The 13,645-nt window shown below is 44.6% G+C and overlaps 1 protein-coding gene across 1 annotated transcript in view; it reads left to right on the top strand.

The window, feature by feature from the left end:
• The window catches only part of PPM1H (protein phosphatase, Mg2+/Mn2+ dependent, 1H), a 242,350-nt gene that overhangs the window by 184,370 nt on the left and 44,335 nt on the right, over window positions 1–13,645 (top strand). The gene's annotated exons all lie outside the window — the stretch shown is intronic.

Below are 13,645 nucleotides of genomic sequence, written 5' to 3'. Positions count from 1 at the left end.
TAGCTCACAGCAACCTCAAACTTCTGGGCTCAAGCGATCCTCCTGCCTCAGCCTCCCAAGTAACTGGGACTACAGGCATGCACCACCATGCCCTGCTAATTTTTTATATATATATATTTTTAGTTGTCCAGCTAATTTCTTTCTGTTTTAGTAGACATGGGGTCTCGCTCTTGCTCAGGCTGGTCTTGAATTCCTGAGCTCAAACGATCTGCCCACCTCGGCCTCCTAGAATGCTAGGATTACAGGAGTGAGCCACCACACCTGGCCATTTGGGGGCTTTCGAAACACATTAAGCTTTATGTGTTTAGGTCAGAGTTATTAAAGAGGTAGAATGGGCTGAAAGCTTATGGAGCCGGACAGGCTTGGGTTCGAATCCTGACCATTTCTTTTCTAAATGAGCAAAGTTGGATGAAATTCTCAACCTCTAGAGCCCATTTTTCCATGGATAAAGTGGAAAAATATCTATACTTTGAACGATCATTATAAAGACTAGAGGTAATGACCTATTCTCATTAATTTATCACATTCAAATTGAAGTAAGAACTCTTGGCAGAGGGTGTCTTATTCCCAAAACATACCTAGACCATTTCTGTAGTGGATCAGTGGCTAATGTTGACTAAGACTTCATCTATTTCTTCTACCTGAATAATAGGTAGGATGGTAAGTACTTATGCATTGTAAGGTTGATGTAAGAATTAAATGAGAGAGCCGTGCCTGGCACATAGAAGTATGGGTGAAGATTTGTTCCTGTGCCCTGCAATCCTAACGAGTGAGTCTCCTGCCTGTCTGGAGGACAGCAGGAGAATGAGACAATGGACTCTTTCCTCACCGTATCTCCAACAAGGACAAAGAGGTGGATTTCATTATCACTTCCTCATTGACCAAAATAGCAATAACAGATGGTCACAGCCAAGATTCCCATGGCGATAACTTAGCTGGGGATCTATCCTAGGGTACATATTTGTCTTAAAGGAACACATTGAACTACCCAGGGAAGATAAGAGGCTGATCTAAGGGGCTTCTGGTTGTCCTTTGCCAACCAAGAGAATATCCTCACCTGTACTCACTCTTCTTCCTCTAGAATGAGGTCAGCAAACTACCTTATTTGGCCCTAGTCAAATTCTGCTTCTACCTGTTTCTGTAAATAATTTTTTTAATACAGTTATACTTGTTTGTTTACGTTTGATCTGTGGCTGCCTTCACACTGCAACAGGGCAGTTGAGTAGTTGCAACAAGGCTAAATATTTACCCCTGCTCTAAAACTTGAATGGATTTATCAGAAAGGGTTTGACATGTTTGCAGCTCTGAGTTCTAGAATTTTAATGCCCCAGAGTTGTTATTCTCACTGTGACTGGGTTTTCTCATAAATCTATTTTTATTCAATCAGTTAAATCAGCACTTATTATGGAAAAGTTTAAGGTGAGGGCTAGTGTAATTTGGAAAAGCTATAATGGAGTTTGGTCTGGGTATTGTTGAATTTGAAAAGATTGGAAGGTTAGGAACCCACATGATTGTAAACACATAAACAAAAAAAAGAGTAGATCTAAAAGACAGCAGGGAAAACGGCCAAGTAGAAGAGGAGAGACGATGGGAAACAGACCCAGTTGGCACTGAAGGGACATGGTAAGGTATGAGAAGCCAGACAGAGAACTTTAGCTCTACTGTGGGAGGCTGTCAGTTGTTCTTGTACATTCCTGAGAAGAATTAAATGAAAGCAATAGTTTTGCAAGGCTAGCCTAAGAGAAATTTTAAGGAGACTGGACCAAGAGAGAAGGCGGATTGAGGTACCCATAAGAAAACTATCACAGAAATATTTATGTGAGGTCTCAAGATGTAAATGGATGGAAGCAGAAAACAGAAGGAAAGGGAAGGAACAAGAAACTAAGTGATTTAAGCCAAGGGATAAATGTAAGGGGTAAGTCATCAATGACTGCAATTACCTATTTAAATATGTCTCTTCAACTACCCTATAAGCTCCTTGAGAGGGACACCAGGTCTGTGCCTGACATGTAGTAGACAGGCGGCAACTCGGTATTGGCTGAAAGGAAGAAAAGAGGTGTAGCAGACATGGGGGGCGGGCAGGTTGATGTGGACAGTGGATGAGAAGGTGGGAACGAGGAGTTCACCTTTGAGACATGCTGAGCTTGAGACAAGGCTGCTTGGATGTTCTTTCTGTGCCAGAAAGGCAAATTAGATCTAAGCAGTCAAAACAAATGTAAATATTGTGCCTAGGATTTTGTCATAAGGAAAACTATCTTTGTTGCAGATGCTTAGTATCAATTCCGGGGTGGGGAGAGAACAACTTATCATTTCTAACTTTGGAAAGCTCTCCTAACGAGATAATAGGCATCCCCTCTTTAATGGGCAAGATGCTTTCCAAGGCTATAAAGTTTCCACTCAAACCTCTCTTTGTAAGGAGAACACTTGATTAGGTTAGTTTATGTTCCCTTCTCCAATCCCTTGAAATTCAGTTTTTTTGTTTTTGTTTTTGTTTTTGTTTTTGGTAGTGGCTTGTACATTTTTCCATTTAATAAATGCTTAAAGATTGCTGCTGTTTTATAATTGTCGTAAGTGCAGATAAGTTCAGGGACTAGATAACATCCCACTTTGCATGCACACGGTTACTCTCTTACATACCTGCGCTCTGGCATGCTCTCTGGCTCCCCCAACCCCGCCCTGCCCGATTAGCTTGATCCTAAGCAGATAAGTAGTCCACAAATGGGCTATTTTTAATTGTATGGAACCTCACAGAAGGTAGTAAATAATTAAGGAGACACGACTGAGAATGGCTTCAGTCAGACACAATTTGCTGATTTATTTTCAGACTAATTCCCAACATGGCTGTTGGCTCACAGCATTGGCTACAAGCAGATTTATGTACACTTTTGTGCATTTCCTAGGTAGGAAAAAGTTCTTACTTTTGATTTGAAAGTGAGACTTAAGGAGAAGGGAAAGCCCTTTACGTCTTTGTGAGAAGAACTTGGTTTAAAACCAATTTAGACCACTGTCTATGTAAACCTCCTCCCCTGAATTTAATAAATTCCTTTTAAAAGTGTTTTACCCTCTAACAGAAAGCCTCAGATCTAACAGTCTTTACAAAGATGAGAACACAATTTGCTGCCTTTTGTAGTTGTCTATAGAAAGAGAAAGGCTGGAAAATTAATTCTGTAGAAAGGGAGGTGAGGACCTGTAGCCTATTTCTTTTCCCATGAAAGCCTTAAATTACTACCAAGCCGTAAGAATCGGTTGACTAAGTTACCCAAGGTTATATAACTAGTGGACTGGTGAACATTTGGAATGTGTCATGCTCAAGGATGGAAACAAGTCCATACCTCGTCCCTCCTTCAGGTTTCTTGGCTTCAGAACTAGCCCTGGGCTGTGAACTCATTTCTCTGAATCCTTCTAACAAAAGCTGTTTAATCTTCATAGTAAATGCTTTGTTGTGGAAATTTTATTTTGTTCCTTGTCCCCAACTAATCGTGATGGTCATGGGGCTAGCTGACAATTACTGGGAGAGCTAAGAGACAGGCACTGTGATGAGAGCCTTACCTAATTCCTCATATTTAACTCTTGAAGCATTCCCACGAACTAGGTACATTTTACAGATGAGGAAACTGAGGCACGGAGGCTAAGTTGCTCAAGGTTGCATAATTAGTAAGAGGAGAAGGTGGGACCTGAGTGCAGGCAGCATGACTTCAGAGTGTATGCTGTTGACCACTGTGCTGAGCTGCCAGGTGTGCAGTGACTCCCCTTGTTCCCATTTTGCAGCTGAGCAAATTGAGGCCCAGAGGTATTAGGCAGTTTGCTCAGCTTCCACCGATGCAGAAGTTTCAGAATAAGGACTAGAATCCAAGTTTCTGACTCTTCGTCAGGGGCTCTTTCGGATACAATGCTCCAGTCAACTTTTCTCCAGGGTAAGATTAGACATAATTATGCAGTTTCAAGCTGTGATGTAAATTTAAGCAGGGACTTCTGTCCACCAGGATTGGTGTGTCCTTGACAGTCTTTTAGGAGACAAGAGGATGGAATGGGAGCATTTTAGGAGCTGCTGAGGCAGTAATTTTTCTAGTTCCCAATCTGACCCAGGAGACTGTGGGTCAAATTTAACTGGGATATTTCACACTTGTCGATAAGAGTCTGTGATTTGGGGATGGCAATGGTGGGGAAGATCCCAAAAGAACCCAATCTCCTGAGCTTAGGAAAATGGGCTGCTCTCTTTAGAGGAGCGTCGTGCAGGCATTCTGTGGGGTGCCTGCAGCAGGAAGTGTGGGAGGGGAGGTCAGCTCTGGGAAGCCTCATCTCATGATTAAGGATGAATCTGTTCCCTCTGAGGAGGATCCTTTCTCTCCCAGCCTCGTGCTTTCTCAGAGACTGTGGGGCAGTTTGGCAGGCTCAAATTGTTTCGAGGACAAAAGGTTATTGTCACCAGGATCTTCATAATGAAATTGGTCTCTTCCCTGGCTCTTCCCCGCCCCACCTCATCAGATAGTTTGCACAGTGGCTTGATTTACAAAGTCTTTCTCTTCCCAGTGCCCCCTGGCTGAGTTGGTCCCTGATGTGGCCTTCCCTTGCTCTCCCTGTCACTTGCTTGGCTCTCACCTTTTGTGCCTGGTGTCATTGTTCCTTATGCCAGAATATCCCCAAGCCAGGGCCCCTCCTCCCCAGCCCTTTGTGCCAAGCTGCTAATGCAGGATGCACACTGTAGCTGGCATTGTGTCGTCTTGAGAGCTCTGCTTCCTGACCCGTGGCCCTCTGAGCTGTCTCAGGCCGTAATTTACTGGTGAGTGTCTCTGTTATTGAGGTAAAATGGCAGTTTCTCAGAGCTGGCCTTGTGGCCCCAGGTCTCTAGCCCTGTAACTGCTGGTGATTTCACCCTCTCGTGTAGGATCAGTGTTCTTCATGCTCTGTGTCCAGCCACATGGGGAGACGAGCAAGCCAGGGCCCGGGAGGACGTGTGTGGGAGGGGGTTGTGTGTAACTTCACGCCTGGCTCCAGGCCAGGTTCTGTGGCAGCTGTTCCTGGGCTGATGGGATTTGTAGAGAGAGCAAGGGCCAAAGAAAAAAAGTCCATCGTGTGAATTCGAGATTGCTTCCAGATGGTTCTGGTTATGAGCAAAGTACGCCAGAATTCTTTCTTTAAGCAAAGCCTTTCTAACATTTATGATGGTTTTATTTTGGGGGACAGGGTGGACTGGTAACTTGAGATGGTTTACTTAGTAATGAGAGTACTGCTTTGGGCAACAGGCTCCTTGGGTACTTTGCTCTGCTAAGGCTCTGGGACCTTAGGCAAATCCTGGCCTGGGTCTCACTTGTAAAATACTGCTTTTTGCCCGTTGCTGCCAACCTCTGTGTCTGGTAGGGGGAAGGCTTTACTCTGCTTTTCAGAGCTTCTGGAAAAGACAGATTCCATTAGAAAGATTCCAGAGATGGCAACCTTTTATTTTTGTCCCTCACAGCCCTTAACTTTTTATGGTCCTAATTTGATGATGCGTCAGGATAATTTTTCCCTCCTCTCTTCCCCTTTGAAAAAAACTATGAGCAACTCAGGGGATTTTCCACTGGGAACAGAGTGGAGTCAACCATCATCTTCTTTCTGCACTCACTACTTTTATTAAGACGAAAGCAACCTTTTTCATTCTCTGTGCTCTCAAGCAGAGTAGCCACGGACCACATGTGGCCACTTAAATTAGTTAAAATTAAATAATACTAAAAATGTATCTCTCAGGTCACACTAGCCACATCTCAGTCGCTCAATAGCCACATGTGGCTCGTGGCTACTGAACTGAACAGTACAGAGAACATTTCCGTCGTCGCAGAGAGTTTACAAGACGGTGCTGTGGGTGCGGTGTGGGTGGGACAGAGCATGATACAAGGAGCTGCTTGTAACTGAACATCCCAACAGCAAAGAGATTTTTAAAAAGACACGTGCAGACAGGGGAAGTATAGACAGGGAACGGTGTACACCACACTCAGCCTCTGGCCTTGCCACGGCCAGACTCCGGGTCCGCTGGGGGATGGGTTTCACTCCCCTTTTCAGAACTTGAGGGCCATCGTCATTACGCTTAGGAGCAACTCTCCAGCATCCACCCTAGTCAGGATCGTCCCCGCGGCCTTCTCCCTGCCGCCTCCTGGACCGGCACCAGCCACTGGCGCTTTTGTTCCTCTTTTCCTTTGATTTCTTGGGGAATATTACAAGCCCTGAGAATCTAATTTAAAAGCCACTTTACTTCCATCCCTTTCCATTGTGTCTGGGGTGACCTCTGTACTTGGTCTGCAGCCTGGAGCCCAGCTCGGGGACAAGAAGCACAGCTGAACAGCACTGGGCTTCTTACCCACAGTCAGAAGGTTTTCTGGAGAGAGAAACTCACTGGAGGCAGCTCCAAGCATGGTCTGGGGCTGCTGGGTCAGGGTTTACAAATATCACAGATGCAGCTTCTAGCTTATTCTCTACTGCTCTCCTCAGTGCCCTCTGACGCGCGTTCAAGCGGGCTGACAAGGCAGTGGGTGAGCAGATTGAGAAATGCCACAGAATGCTTTGTGAAGCCAAATCCAGAGCTGTACCCGCATTTAATATAAATTGATTTATTGAATCAAACACAGAAGCCCTGTTACAGAAACCCTGAGCTTTATCCTCCGGAGGACCTCCTAATAAAGCAGCCCCAACTGACACTCCTCATTAGCTTTGCCACTGATCCCCAGGCAGTTTTTAAAGGGACAGTGTTCCTCTTTGGGGCCCGAATTTATATGTTGGCCATGCCTGTGGGTCTAATTAGCTCAGCACTATTCGTCTTCCTTGGAAAGCCTGCGTTTTCTAACAGCTTGATTCTTGAGTTTTAAAGAGTAATTGAAAAATTCAAACTATACTTTTGCCTCTTTTTGCCTTTAATCACTCTTGACCCAATCTTTGGAAATTTACTACAGATATCTCTGGCATTTTGGGGGCACAGAAGGATTTCTCAGCACCCCCTCCCACCCCAGTGCCAACACTGTTATGTTACTGTTATGCCACAGGCCTCACTGGGAGGCTTTTTAGACTCACCAGAGAAATATCACATTTTAATTTTATAATTACTTCACAAGAAAGCAGGCCTTTCCCTAGTGAAACCTGGTATTCATTTCCTCCCAGCAACTTGTATTTTCATAATTTAATGATTATGGGCCACCTTGGTAGCAGTCTGATTGCTGAAAGCAATCTGAAAATCTGACTTCGTAAAGAAAGGGGGGTGGCTTGATTATCATCGCAGAGAATTTTAACCCCAAACCTCAACAGATTATTCAGGTTAGGGATTGACTGGGGCAGGGATTAGACACCCCAAAAGTCCTAGGTTCCGGTGGGGGCTGGAGCTGAAGTCAGAATAGGTTGGCCCCACCTGGGGAGAGGCCTCTCCCAGCGCTCCCAGAGCCAAGATGATGGATGGTTATTTGCAATTTGCATGTTCTGCATCTTTTCAAGATTTGCAGCTCTGGCTGCAGGAGCAGCAGGAAAGAAAGCCGGCCCTGCTGTGTGCAGCACATCTCCTGACAGTGATGAATGACTCCCTGCTCCCTGCCCTCCTCCTGCGCAGGAGGCCAGTGGAAGCTATGGGGTCTTTACAAACGGTTGCAAGCCAACACAGACAGGCTTTGTCAGACCACGGAGGAGAAAGAAAAGAGATGCCCCACCAGCTGACTCACTATTGATCGCCCACTCACCCCGCACACGCACGCATGCATGGATGCACTCACACACACCTCTCTCTGCTTCAGTAAGGGAAAGTTTATTATCCTAAAGTGGCCAAAGTATATCCAAGCCTTTCTTACCCCCTCAGACCCTTTGGACGCTCACAGTGTTTATCTGTACCCATTCACATACCCCTATGCAGAACATGTCTGCCGCTTTTCCCTTGTGAGTGGTGTTTGGGGACATACAGTACATATGTGGTGTTAACAAGGCTCCAAGTCATCTGGGGAAGTTTTGGGATGTCAAGTGCTTGCAGAAATCCTTGTTAAAATAGCCAGTGTCTTTTTGTCTAAGAAGCCCCTAGGGACATTCTTTTTATATTTGGCAAACCTTTATTGTATACCTGCCGTATATTAGACATCAAGTAGTAGTTAAGAACAGGGACAGTAGGGCCAGACTGCCTGGCTAAGTCAGTCCCTATCTGTGTGGCTTGGACGAATCGTGTTGCCACTCTCAGCCTCAGTTTCCCTATTTGTAAAATGGGGATAATAACAGGACATCATGAGTTAGTATAGTTGAGTGTACTGAACAAAGCCTGGCATGTATTAAATGCTAGATGAGTATCTAATCCTGTAATCGTTAGATATTATGGAGAGTAGAAGGATCAGCAAGAATTGGTGCTGGCTCAGGGTTTACAATCTATTAAGTATTGAAATGCTTGTTTCCCAAAGTAATGAGAAGCTAGAAACCAAAAAGAAAAAGGATTCAGAGAAGCAAGAGACTGAAGTCAGATGGAGTGTGCTGGCCACCTCTGCCTGGCAGGCAGATCTGTCCCACAGCATAGCAGGTGAAGACAGGCTGGGCACAAATGAGTTAGGGCTCTCATCTATGAGAAGAGACACCATCAATACAGCTAAGAAGCTTTGTGCCAGCTGCTCTGTCCCTGGACACTACTTAATAGGGTGTTTTTTGTTTTGAGGGTTTGTTTTGCTCTGCACACTGACTTTATATCTGCCTTCTGGGTCCCAGATGCTGGACGTTTTAATGTGCCTTTGCAGCCTGCCTTCCATACCCAAGATGCTGGACACCGAGCTCCGGAGCATGTCCCTACGTAGGAAGGGATCTTATCAGAGAGGACCATGTTAGTCTCAAAGAGATTGCCAGGGGGCCCAGGTCTGACTAACTGGCAATTTATTGAACAACGCCATTTTTCCTTTAAATCTCTTCTTATAATCTCAACAGTAAGAAGTAGGTTTGTTGGAACATGTGCATAAATAACTAAAGCAAAACAAAACATAGGAGTTACACAGAAAGTTTTAAAGAAAAGTCCCGTGGCTGTGGTAGAGGGAGTAGTTGTTGTTTTTGAGAGGGGAAGACTTCTTGGAGAAGATTGTGTTTGAACGTGTTTGAACCAGAGATCTGAGAGGGGTTTCAAGAGGGTTGGCGGGAAAGACATTCCGAGCAAAAGGCACACACAGCACAAGCAGAAGTGTGTTTGGGGAATGAGGAAGCCAGAGATAATATTCAAAATATTTTGACAGTCAGCAGGGAGGAATAGGCTCCAGCTGGGCTGCAGCAGGGTCCTAGAAGCCCCGCTGCTGTGCCAGCCATTAACCCTTTATTTGCTGTTGCATCATAGGGACTGAGGGGAGGGTATATAGAACAGCAAATGGAGGCATTCAGGGAGCTTGGGACAGTCATTATTTGCCAGCCAGCATGGAAGTATGTTGGTGTTTTAACCCTCCATGTACAGTTATATCTGTTTATATCAGCTAGGTAACAGTCCTGGTGGGAGCCTCACATAAGTGACATTTAGGAGGAAGTGAGAGGGTATGTAACAGTGGTGGGCAGTGAAGCGAACCATTAAACTAGGTAAGTCGATTGACGTCATCTCATGGGGGACTTTGAATGCCATGCTAAGGAAGGCAATAACTAAAATAATTAAGAGCTCTGCCCCTCTGTAAAGTATGAAAATGACATACAGCAGGGCAGAAATATAGAGCTGACAGCATGTTCAGAAGGGCATGTGGGCCAATACTCAGCCTATTTATAGGATCCTATTTTTAAGGAAATTCCAGAGAACTAGTTGCTACAGCACTCCTGCAAATTTTTCCAGGTACTTTACAAGCCTGCCAAGGAAACATTTTCCTGCGTCCAACCGATACTCCACCAGTATAATACTTCACTCTTACCAAATCTTGATGAAGTTTTATTCCTTTTCTCTGCTCACCAGGTTTCAGAGTAGGAAAAGTGTTGCTGGTTTCAAGCTGACAATCCTATGAAGGTGCTCACCCTATATGGCCTGAGGGCATATTCCTCAGAGTTAGCCAAGGTGCAGGTTTAAAATCCTTGGTTTCTGGGCTTACCCAGGAATCCACACATGAGAGCTAAGAAACCACCACTCCAAACTCTGAAAGATTTCATTCTACCACTGCGGTCCTCCCATCTTCGGATGAGTCAAACAAGGACTTGACCGGGGCAAGGGTGAGGTTTTGTGGGTAGCCCTTGCTGAAGAACTGAACAACAATCTCTCTGTAAGAATTGGAAAGGCTGCCAGGGGTATTTTGAGGGCCAGAGGGTTATCTGTCAACTGTCTCTCTCCTTTGCTGTGATCAGAGCCTGAGGAAAGCTCCAGAAGGCTCATGAAGGGATGGAGGGTGGCACATTCACTTTTTGTTCTCCACCTTGTTGCCCTGGCCAAGGCAATGATACTCCGCCAAATTCTAGGTTCAGATTCTATTAGGACTGAATTACTGTGGGTCTCCTAAGGTGATTCACATGCTGCACATCACGCTCTGTTCCTCAAAGGACAAGGCACAAGGCTTCATCTCTGTGGGGCGATCACTTTCAACCATTATTCATTTGGTGAACCAGTTGTTGTGTTGGCATTGGAGATAAACGAAGAGTAAAACAGTTCCTGCCCTCATGGTGCTGACAGTCTGTGTGAGGACAGGCTTGTAAATGGACAGTCACAATGCTGGTAGAGAAAGTTATTAAACACATTCCGGCCTCGACCTCACCTGCTGAATCAGAATCCCTGAAGTCCTGGAATCTGCATTTTTAAGAGCACCCAGATGATTCCTATATATCCAGATATTCCTATATATTCCTATATATTCCAATATATTCCTATATTGACCTTGGGCTGCCCTAGACATTCTTACGATGGATACGAACAACAGCGTGCAGAGTGCTGGTCATGCTGGACTCTATAACACGTTTGTGATCTCTGGTGCATTGGAAGTCCTTGCCCCTGGCTATCCCCTTGCTGTTACTTGGGCATATCTTTGACCACCTGCAGTGAGCCAGTGACGGTGTGAAAAAGGGCCGGTAGACTGGACTGGCAGTGGATGGCCTCTCTTCTTCCTTGCTGATGTGAGTGCACGTAACCCGGGTAGTCCAGGCTCCCCACACGGTGTAAATATGGGGATAGGTCAGGAGACCATGCTTCCCAGGGCATTTAATGGGATGGTTTCTCATTCCTGCTCATCCTCAGTAAATGATACCCACCCCACCCCCAGTTTACCTCTAGGTTTAATCCTCTAGGTTGCCTTGGGCCACCTTGTTGTGGAAAGCTGGGCACCTAAGTTTGAAGATTTGGAGTCTCTCGATTTATTGGACTTGAACAATTTGAAAGCCAAACCTCGGGTTAAGCCTAATTTTCCGGTGACCTTGTACATCTGCCATGTTGTTAAGAGAAGAAAAAAGTCTAAGAATGTGGTATGATTTAACTTTCTGTGTGACTGCCCACTGTGAAACTTTTTACAGTTTAATCTGAGGAAGAGAATTAGTCATTAAACATTCTTTTGCATATCATGCCATTTTGTGGTATTCATACAGATTCATAGCTTGTCAGAGATAGAGAAACATGGTTAAGAGCAAGTTAACTTAACCATGGATTACCGCAGGACTCAGTGTTCCATGATACAAATATCTGTATGACCAGAGTGGGACAAGCTATGTGAGGGAGGGCTGCAGGAGCCGACACAGGAACTGGCCTGTGCAGTAGAAACCCTCTTTGTAGCTAGGTATCTATTTGCTGTTTTCTCCCTGCCATTGGCGGCTATGAGGTCAATTTCGATCATCTCCTGATTTGTATGTATTGACTGGGTCTCATATGATATAAAGGCGATGTCAATGAAATTCATGTTTGCTTCCAGAATGAATGGTCCCTGAGAAAGCTGAAATCACTCCGTATTTGCGTGCTCATAAAGTAAGGGTTTCTGATTCATATCCGTGCGGAGAGCTAAATGTTATTGATTAGAATGTGAGGCTCTCCTGGCCAACTGCTAATGCAACACCAAGTAGATACTGAATCAGAAATAATTTCCAAATCTGGAATTTCCTTAAGAGTCATTCAAAATGTTTTATCCCCAAATAGTATTGGTTCTGTTTTGCATGTATACAATTATACTTTTTAAAAGACTGATTCAAAGGATTTTCTTCTATGCAAATCCTTTGCTGCTGCTACACTTGAGCCTGTGAGTCAAGAAATGACTTTTACTTTATTTAACTCCCTAGACCCAGCACCTGTGCCAGCACCTGGCACCTCATAGGTGCTTGGTAAATATCGGCAAATGAATCTAGTAGAACCCATTGCTTTTATCTGATCAAAACCTGAGCTCCTAATTTGGAAGCTGCTAAGAGCAGGTTCTGTTCTTCTATCCAAACTTTTTCAACTATGGACGTGGACGCATTAGCAGGATTGTGAAATCAATTTAGTGCATGGAGATAAGCATTTTAAACAAATTAAATAGCATAGTATATAAAGAAAATATCAAGTGTATATCATATGACAAGGGTAAATATCTTTGTTTGAGACATGTTTATGTCTATACTAGGTTAACAAGAGTTCTTACCACTGGTCCCAAAGTGCAAAACCTCTGCTCTAACCTAGTCTACTTTCCCAGAGAACATAGGTCAGTAAAATGAGAGCAAGCTCTTTTGCCTCTTGGTGTCACCCATAGGCCTGGTGAAAAGAGGAGTCTTGAAGCCAAAAGAGAGGAATGGTTGCAGCTTCCAGAACTCCAGGTGGGGTCTGGCTTAGATGCGCTAATGGCGGGGAGGAGAGACTGTGGGTCAGCCCTACCCATCAGGGGATTCCCTCAAGGGTAACTGCAATATCAGGGACCAGAGCTTTTGCCCTATTATGGAAAGTTTTCCTGGAGAAAAGGCCAGCAGCCTTTCATGGAGCTAAGGAGATGAAGAGGTGGTTTCTTTCATCACAGGTAGCCAAAAATGCACAAGCTCTGCTGCTGCCAGCCCTCTTCAATTTATCACTGAATATTAATCACACTCTTACAGCTCAAGCATACTATTTGTGCCTGAATCCAGCTGGTGCACTGTGTTCGCAGAAGTGTATCGACTTGTTCATAGCTCAGGGCCTACAGGCTTCGACTATTAATAATTGAAAGGACACTTCAACGACCAAAGAAAGAAAACAAGATAGCATTTGTGTGGGGAGCCTCTGCCCCACAGAGGAACGTTCTCATGGATCATATAATTGAAATGTTGAAAATAGTTCCCAGAACATAAATTTAGGAACCCAATGAATCAAAATCTGACCCGAAAACTTAGATTTACCGCCAACTAAAGCCTGCTATACAATGGCGAGCCTGTGGCAGAGATGTTGGGCCTGCCCCAAAACATCATGAAGGTTACTTCCAAACCCCAGAACTTCCTGCTGGGTATAGGATGTTTCTCAGCCTCTGCAGACTCACCCTGGGGACTCAGCCTCTCGCTCCACAACTCTGACTTGAGCCCATCCTCGTTGAGCTTACCTCGGATTCACTCTCCCTGACAGTTTGGCTCCATCTTTCCAGCCTAGTAAGGTTCCATTCATAGGCAAATTTAAGAAGTTTCTGAGAACTTTTTAACCATGACTCTTAGAAACCAGGAAAAGGGACTCTTAAAAGATGACATTTATAAATGTCGTTTGACCTAATCAAACACAAAAACCTTCCTGTGTTGTGTCAAAGGAAACACA

The sequence above is a fragment of the Propithecus coquereli genome, unplaced genomic scaffold (assembly GCF_000956105.1).
Source record: "Propithecus coquereli isolate 6110/MARCELLA unplaced genomic scaffold, Pcoq_1.0 Scaffold72, whole genome shotgun sequence".
NCBI lineage: Eukaryota > Metazoa > Chordata > Mammalia > Primates > Indriidae > Propithecus > Propithecus coquereli.
Note: the sequence above shows the minus strand (reverse complement) of the source record. Positions and strands in the feature narration are given on the sequence as shown.